Source organism: Rhinolophus ferrumequinum, chromosome 24 (genome assembly GCF_004115265.2).
Source record: "Rhinolophus ferrumequinum isolate MPI-CBG mRhiFer1 chromosome 24, mRhiFer1_v1.p, whole genome shotgun sequence".
NCBI lineage: Eukaryota > Metazoa > Chordata > Mammalia > Chiroptera > Rhinolophidae > Rhinolophus > Rhinolophus ferrumequinum.
In genome coordinates this window covers 21016848-21025453 of record NC_046307.1, presented here as the reverse complement: position 1 = coordinate 21025453, position 8606 = coordinate 21016848, and the positions used below count along the sequence as shown (strand labels likewise).

General features: G+C 37.3%; 1 long non-coding RNA gene across 1 annotated transcript; it reads left to right on the top strand.

The window, feature by feature from the left end:
- Positions 1-5706: 5706 nt before the first annotated feature.
- Positions 5707-7569, top strand: LOC117017060 (uncharacterized). The gene is made up of 3 exons (XR_004422005.1): positions 5707-6064; positions 6502-6580; positions 7559-7569. It is a non-coding gene; the product is annotated as an uncharacterized LOC117017060 (long non-coding RNA).
- Positions 7570-8606: the final 1037 nt, after the last annotated feature.

The window sequence follows — 8606 nt, the reverse complement described above, 5'->3', positions numbered from 1 at the left end:
AAACAATTATAAAAGCTTTCAAGGAAAGTAATCTTTACTTACTGAAATATTTTGAGATAACCAGGATAGGTTATAATGACTAGACATATGCTTCAAAAATATCCAAAATTAAATAATACACAGTTTTATGAATAACAACATACGAGTATGTGATAAAACTATGGAGAAAAACAAGTGAATGACAAATGGAAAACGGAATTTAATGATTACCTCTGAGATGAGAGGGGAATGGGATTTGAGAGAAGTATCTGATAGGGAAGGCTAAGTCTGTAAAAATGTTTTATTTTTTTAATTTGGTTTCTGCTTACAGGGACATATATTTTGTTATAGGCCTTTCAAAATCATTTCAATAATATTTTATAATGTGTGGCATTTCACAGTAACATATTAACAACATATTTTCAGATGTGTACCCCTTGATTAATTCTTTGTTTTGCATTTTACAGATTAACTGTAACAGATACACATTAACAGGTGAAACATTTCGTTGCAATAGGATGTACCAACCAGTCTGTGCATCTGATGGCAAGACCTATGGTAATATGTGTATGTTTTGCCGGGAATATAGGTAAGAGCACAATAGCAAATATTTGCTTTTTCTACTTATTGGAACAGTGTCAGTATACTAGGAACTACTGTTTTGCTCTTAACCTAGTAAGCATATACAATAAGTCCTCACTTAACATCATCCATAGGTTCTGCAACTTTAAGTGAAACAACGTATAATAAAACCAATTATACCATAGGCTAATTGATATAAAAAAGAGTCAGTTCCTATGGCATCTCATCAATGTTATAATAAAGCAACACTGAACAAAACTACTCAAGGACTAGCTGTACACAGTAAACAACCATAGTATTTCTATTAAGCTGCAGGACATATCGTTAAACCTTATCCTGGAAGTCCCACTTCTGAAAGCAGGTTAGTTTTAGCTGTACATGATGATGCTGACTAGTTTTCAAATACTCAAATTAATTAAGTCCTTAATTTAATATAACTTTTTACCGTTACTAGAAGTGAACGTAAAGTGAGAGACCCAAGGGTTAAACTATCGCTCCGTCTCATTCACTAATTTCTTGGGTCTGGGGGTGGGCCCCACTCGTGAGTCAGGCCTGAGAAAACTGCCCCACAGCAGGACAGCGGACATGTGCAGGGCCTGGGGACTTGCAGGGAGCACTTGCCTGAAGTAATGTCCAGGTTTTCCACCTTGCTCCAATACTGAGTCCCGAGGAATATCTGGGATACAACGAGGGAATGTAACATATTGTTTTCTTTTTAATTTCTTTTCTCTCTAAAGCAAAAGTAACCAGAAAATTACTTACAGTCATCGTGGCCCATGCTGATCTGTGTGAGGTGGCCCTAGACATTCACATGGCTCCTCTTACAATCCTATTCTGCTGTTGGATTCGACAGACTATGAGTCTCTTCAAGCAGTGCCTTAAGCTCCTAGATGAGTAGATACATTTGCTTTTGGAAGCCAAGCTTAGGATGGACTCTAAGATAATTAGAAGGTTCTTGCAACTCCAAAATTCTGTAATTTCAAAATTTTAAGTCTCTGTCAAAATCTGAAAACCTATTAGTTTAATTATATGTTTGCACGTGAAATATAAGACATTTCTCAATCATTAAATACTCAGCTCAATAAACATGTCACACGGTAGTGATTTTATTAAATAACTTTTACCTTTGTGGTTGCACAGTGGGGTCACAAAGGTCCAATACAGGCCATGTTTCCAAACTTGCCTCTAGTCTATGTAAAAAGCCTAGATACTTAACACCCTCCCTGTTCCAATGAATCGAAACCTTCAAAAGAAAGCCTAGTATCTAATATTTTAACCCACATCCTAGGTTAGGCAAACTCTGGATAGGAAATTTGACTTAAAATGTTGTAGTGTAAGTGCCTAACATTAAGCTTTTGATTGCTGAGGCATCCATTTGAAAGATGTCCACTTTGAATATCCATATTGCCAGCTGCATGACACAGCTACTAGCAAAACAACCAGTGAAGGAAGCAGGCACTCCCCACACACGAAAGTCCCCTTTGAGAAAGCCTTGGGTAACCTAGATAACTGGTCACTTGAGTGACCCTGCTTTTCCCTTCCCATGCCCTAATTCCCACTCTTACGTTTTAAATTCACCAATAAAGAGTGAACCCGCAACACCCTAGGTACCCCGTTCTCTAATAAAGACCCTAATAAAGGCTAAGCCCAGGTCCATTCTCACCCCTTCGCTCTATACCTGTGTGGCCCACAGGCATTCCTTGTATCCTCCAGGACTTATACTAAACTTTGTTTCTCAAATTTCCCCAATATTTTCATCACCCCCCACCCCCAAGTGCATTATACAATCACAATAACTGCAAGGGCAGGTCCAGCCACAACGTTGGCTCCTGTCGGGGAAATGTCTGTGGGGCCTGGACCTCAGGCATTCCTAGCTGTTAGCATCCCTCTCAATAGTCAGAGACCCAAATAATAGATGCGCTTAACATTCAAAGAAAAGTACCTTCTGTACAGAAGTTTGGTTAAACTGTTGTATTTGTTTGGATATAGACTGCACTAATGTAACAGACATAAAAGAGTAGAGCACCTTTATTTATGATTTTATTCTTTTCATGTAATGCTTCTGAGGTGGATGGATAGACCTGGGCTGGGAAGACCTGGCCATCCACAACTTAAGTCTTCCATTTTGGGATGTATGGCAGATGGTCCATTCCTCTCCACCTCTAAGAATGATGCTTAATTGGAAGGCCAAATTGTCATTTAGAATTAATTTTACTACAGAAATATTGAATTAATATTTGAATACAAAAATGTACCATAATTACTATGTCAACTTCATGGTCGTCATTCCATAAATATTTGTGGGAATGGAGGCATGGTGTTGGAAAATTGGAAAGTCACATGCAAAAAAAAAATAACTGGATCACTACCTTACAACATATACAAAGGTTAATTCAAAATGGATTAAAGACTTAAACATATGACTAGAAACCACAAAACTCCTAGAAGAAAACATAGGCAACAGGTTCCTTGATATAGGTCTTGGAGTTGACTTTTTGAATCTGATACCAAAAGCAAAAGCAACAAAAGCAAAAATAAACAAGTGGGACTACATCAAAGAAAAAGCTACTGCACAGCAACAGAACCACCAACAAAATGAAAAGGCAAACTACTGAAAGGGAGAAAATATTTGCAAGTCATATATGTACCTGAAAGACGCTAATATCCAAAATATATAGACTCATACAACTCAGCAAAAACCGAAACAATCCAATTAAAAATGGTTAGAAGATCTGAACAGACAATTTTTCCAAAGGAAATATACAGATGGCCAACAAGTACATGAAAATATGCTCTACATCATTAATCATCATGGAGATGCAAATCAAAACCACACTATCACCTCGTACCTTTTAGGATGCATATCATAAAAAAAGCAAGAGATAACAAATATTGTCAAAGATGTGGAGAAATGGAAAACCTGTACACTGTTGATGGTATGGTCTGAAAGTGCCCCCATAAATTTAGATGTTGAAATCCTAACTCTTCCAGGTGATGATATTGGGAGGTGGAGCCTTTGGGGGTGCTTAAGTCATGAGGGTGGAACAATCATGAACACAATTAGTGCCATATAAAAGAGGCCTCAGAGAGCTCCCTGGCCCCTTCTACTATCTGAGAGCAGCACAGTGAGCAGGTACCAGACAAGGACCAGGAACAGGACCTTTACCAGAATGTAACCACGCCGGCACTTTGACCTTGGACTTCCCAGCCTTCACAACTGTTAAGTTCCTCAGTTACTCAATCGATAGTGTTTTGTTATAGCAGCCCAGCTGGACTAAGATAGTTAGAGGAAATATAAAACGGTTTAGCCACTTTGGAAAATGGTATGAAGGTTCTGCAAAAAATTAAAAATAGAACTACCATTTATCTAGCAAGTAAAAATAGAACTACCATTTATCTAGCCACTCCTAGGTATACATCCAAAAGATTGATATCTGCACCCCCAGGTTGATTGCAGCACTGTTCACAGAAATCAAAACATGGAAATAAGCCAAATGTCCACCAATAGGAAAACAGATAAAGACAGTGTGGTATGCACCTACATATTCAACCTTAAAAATGAAGGAAATAGTATATGTACGGTAACATGGCACTGGAAGACATTATGTTAAGTGGAGTAAGTCAGTCACAGAATAAACACTGCATGATTCCACCTATATGCGGAATGTAACAGAGTTAACCTTATAGGAGCAGAAAATAAAGTGGCGGCTGCCAGGGGGTTGGGGGAGGGAAACGAGGGAAGTAAGTTGTGGCCTAATGGGTATACAGTTATACAAGGTGGAAAAGTTCTAGATATGTGCTGTCCAACTTAGGGCCTATGGCTAAAAATATTATGTTGTGCTCTTAATTTGTTCAGAAAATATATACCCAGAAGTGGGTTTCTGCATCACATGATGGCTCCATTTTTGAGGAACCCCCATACTGTTTTCCACAGTGGCTGTACCAATTCACATTCCCACCAACAGTGCACACGTGTTCCTTTTTCTCCACAGCCGTGCCAATCTTGTCACCGCTTGTCTTTTGATGACAGCCATTCTAATATGTGTGAGGTGATATTGTGGTTACTTTCTATGTTCCCAAAAATAATGGAATATTTAGTTTATTTCGTGGCAAATATTTTTAGTAACTTTGTCAATGACCTTAATCATTGACCTTAGGAGCTTTTGTATCCTCCCATTAAACTGGCCTGGAACAGTTCTGGACTCCAAGTTTCTTTTCTAAATCTTAGCTTTCTTTACTCATAATGACAGGCAGATTAGATTAGGGTAACAAAGGTAAGTATAACATACAACCTAAGTGCAGACTGTTTTACTATTATCCCTAACACTGAAGCCAATCCTATGAGACGTAAATTACTATTCTCACATTTGAAACGAGGAAATTGTGGATTAGAAAGTCTGAATATAGCATCAAGATTACTCTGTGGTTGATGGCATTTGAACTCAGGACTTTCATTTGCTTTCCCCACTGAGAGTGTGAAGCAGATTACAGAGTTCTGATTAAATCTCTCCACTTCAAACCCTGCAGGGTCTCCCACTTAACTCTGAGCTAAAAATCTGTCAACTGAGCATAAACGAATCAGCCCATTTGGTCTGAACCAGTTCTGTCAGCTGGACTATGCAGACTGTATTCTAAGTCAGCTTAGCTATACTGACCTCATCTTGTTTTCCTCACTTATTCCTCAGATCAAATTACTCAACAGATAATGTAGGGCATTGTCCCTTGTGCTGTCAATTTCATTCCTGGGTCTTCTTTCTCTCTTGATCTTAATATTTACATGCTGTCCTCAGGGCAGGTCCCAAAGCTGGCTCACCAAGACTCATCTGGGAACTTTCTGAGCACTTCTGATGGTGAATTTATACTACAATTTTACAAGATGTTCCCACTGGAGGAAATCGGTTAAAAGGAATACAAGAACGCTCTGTACTAGTACTCACAACTTTATGAGTATCTCCATTTATCTCAACATAAAAAGTTTGATAAAAAAAAAAAGTTTGATAAATGTCAAATCTCCAAGTGAGTCTAATGTGCTTCTAGTGCAAAATACTAAGGGCCTAGGTATTTATCTAATTATAGTTCCCCAAACTTATTCTTCTCTTTCTTGCTTTGATTCTCCTTTCTTTCCAACTCAGTAGCATAAAAAGCTTTCACATCTCTTGTCTATTTTAGGGTTTTAAAGCAACATTTATTATTTTAACCCCCATCCCATACTTCTGGGTACATCAGATAAAATTGTCGCCAACCTCCTGCTGAGGATAGATCTATTGAGAATTATTTGTGTGGCATCTCTCAGAAGCTCCATTATAGCCTCCAGGCAGAACACAGAATACCTGTATGCCTTATGCGTCATGAGCCGTGTGTTGTACCCCATCAAGCTCCTCACCAACAGCCCAATAAAGGAGACTCCTCAGCTGGGTAGAAGTGGTTAAGAAGGAAAGGTGAACAAAATAGGCACAGTCTCTAGAGCTGTAGGCCTCACTCTCCACTGCGTTCTCTGTTCCAGGTAGGTCAGCTGGGATGAATGTACAGACGTAGCTCTGGCGTGTAGAATTACTATGAGGACTGCTCCAGGTCAGTCCTTCCTGAAATAACTGTTTCTACTTTGTGAGGAAAAACTAAGACCTCAATGTGCATATTCCCTTAAATGCAGTCAGGTTCCTGTGGGCTGAGCCGAGGGTTGGGGAATGAGTAGTCACTCCTTAAACGTGCCAAGAGGATATGTCCTAGTGTTTCTCTCAAGTCTCTATGAGGCCTTCTGTTCACATGCATGTCTTAGACCTGTGGGTTGGCGGAAGGAAAAAGGGAATAGTTCACTATAACTACGAAAGTTACCTCGGGGAGTGGGGCAGATCCTTTACCTGTAAGAAACTTTCACCTGGAAATGGGCAGTTTTTCCCTGTGTCATGTGTTATAGACATTTCTTTTGGGCTTCTTCTACAGACTTGAAAAAGAATGCCTTTCTTCTCATCATTGATCAAAGCGATTTTCATCATTTCCTTGGCATTTCCTCTTTATTCTGGTGAGTACATTTTTCAGTTCTGGATGAAGGAATTCACACATTTTAGAAAATGCAGGAAACACCTACTATTATCTAGAAATGGAGGAGCTTCTTTAATTGGATTTGTAATACTTAAACTGGCAAAAATGAAATGGGACATGTTATAAATTCCCTTTTTAAAATTGCATCAGTGGATTGCTTATTCTCATTTCCCACCTTAGAGAGGTGAAGACAAAGAGGTGGGTTAGAATGAGAACTTAGCTTTTTGTTCATTGATGACTAAAGATACTAACCTAACTTCATTTTTTCTTTTTGGAGGTCAGATTCCATAGTTGCTAAATGCAGAGTGTGGAGAGTAATGATGTCTTCTAGATCTGATATTTTCTGACAATCTGATTTGTCATTTGCCAGTTCTCAGTCCACTAAAGTCAGGGCTCTGTTTAAAGAAAGAACTCATTGATCCTTCTCCTGACAATTTATCTTCCTTTAAGCACAAGGGGACTTAAAGGAATTTCAAGTCCTTTAGAGGATGAATTTCAGAATAAAGTAACTGTGAGGTGTTGAGAAGACCCATGAAATTAGAACTGCGTACTAATTAATTAAATAGCAATTAATTTCTTCTCTTTAAATACTTTATACAGGGCATATTAAGTGGCTTTAAAGCTTTAGTAAAGTATTGCCTTCTCTGACTAGGATGTCTCTCATCTATTTAAAAAAAAACAACTATGGTATCTTCAAACATGGTTTGGAAATTATTAAACAACATATACAACTATTTTTCACAGAGTGAGATTAATTTGGAATTATGATTCCAGCTTTGGAGTTATTTTGTGAAGTTATTGTTTTGATACTGCCACAATGGGCTCATCTCAGAACCTGCAGGTCTTGAGCAGACAATTTGCATGGTAGTTTGCTACTAAAAGATGTGGGTACTCCTACCAGAGACTAATTGCTTTCCCCTCTTCTTATTTTCAACTTTTCTTTTGGTGCTGATTGCAGAAACTGCTTTTATACTTTTAACGGACATTCAAGAAGTGGTAAGTTAATACTGGTTAATTTGGGGATTGGAAAAGGTAAACTTCATTTTTTTTATACTGTATGTCTTAACAGCAAATTTCACCAAAGTGTACAACAGAATGATTCTCCAAAAAGTTTTAAAAGAACTGTGTTATTATTACATAAGTACAAGAAATAGAATCTTGCCAGCCATATAAAACCATTTGGCATTTAGACAAGGTACAAATATTCCATTATTATTCAAAGAATTCCATTATTGACTGTAAACCTTGTTATAAGCAAGCACCTGGTAAGGGTTGCAGCATGCTTAAAGCAGAAATGTTTATCCTAGCAAAACAAGAGGATTTTAAGAAAACAATTTTCTGCAAAGGTGGATAAAATAATAATTTTCACATATTCACAGAGTGGAATATTACATAGAGGTGAAGAAAATGAACTTCAGTTCTAAACAACTGAATAAAGGTTACAAAAACATTTTAAAAGCAGGTCATGTAAGATTACATAATACTGTTTATGTAGGTAAATTACGAATTGTGTCATCACTAAAGAAATTTTATATATATATATGTGTATGTATATATATATATACTGTCCTATACACACATGCAAATACCAATATATATGACTACACACATATATGGTGATAATCATCCGATTATCTAGTACTGAAGCCATTGAGGAAGACAAGGGAATTATAAAAAATTCAGTTTTATGATTTCTTGTGGTAAAAATATTGGGGGATAACCTGGACATAGGTATGAGGAGAAGCGGGAGCTGAGAGACTATATTATAAAAATACATTCAGTCATTTGTCTGTTTTTTTTTAATAATGATACTGGGTGGTTAAAATATGTCAATAATATTTTATGTCTAAGCGCGTTGTTGGTACCTTGATTCCAATTTCTAAACCTCAAATATTTTCATTCCATTTTGATGCATGGTATCTTGTTTTAAGAATAAAGAACATTTTATTGTAAAAGCTCATAATCTGACCAATTTTATGTTGTTATTTATGTTTAACAGCCAGATT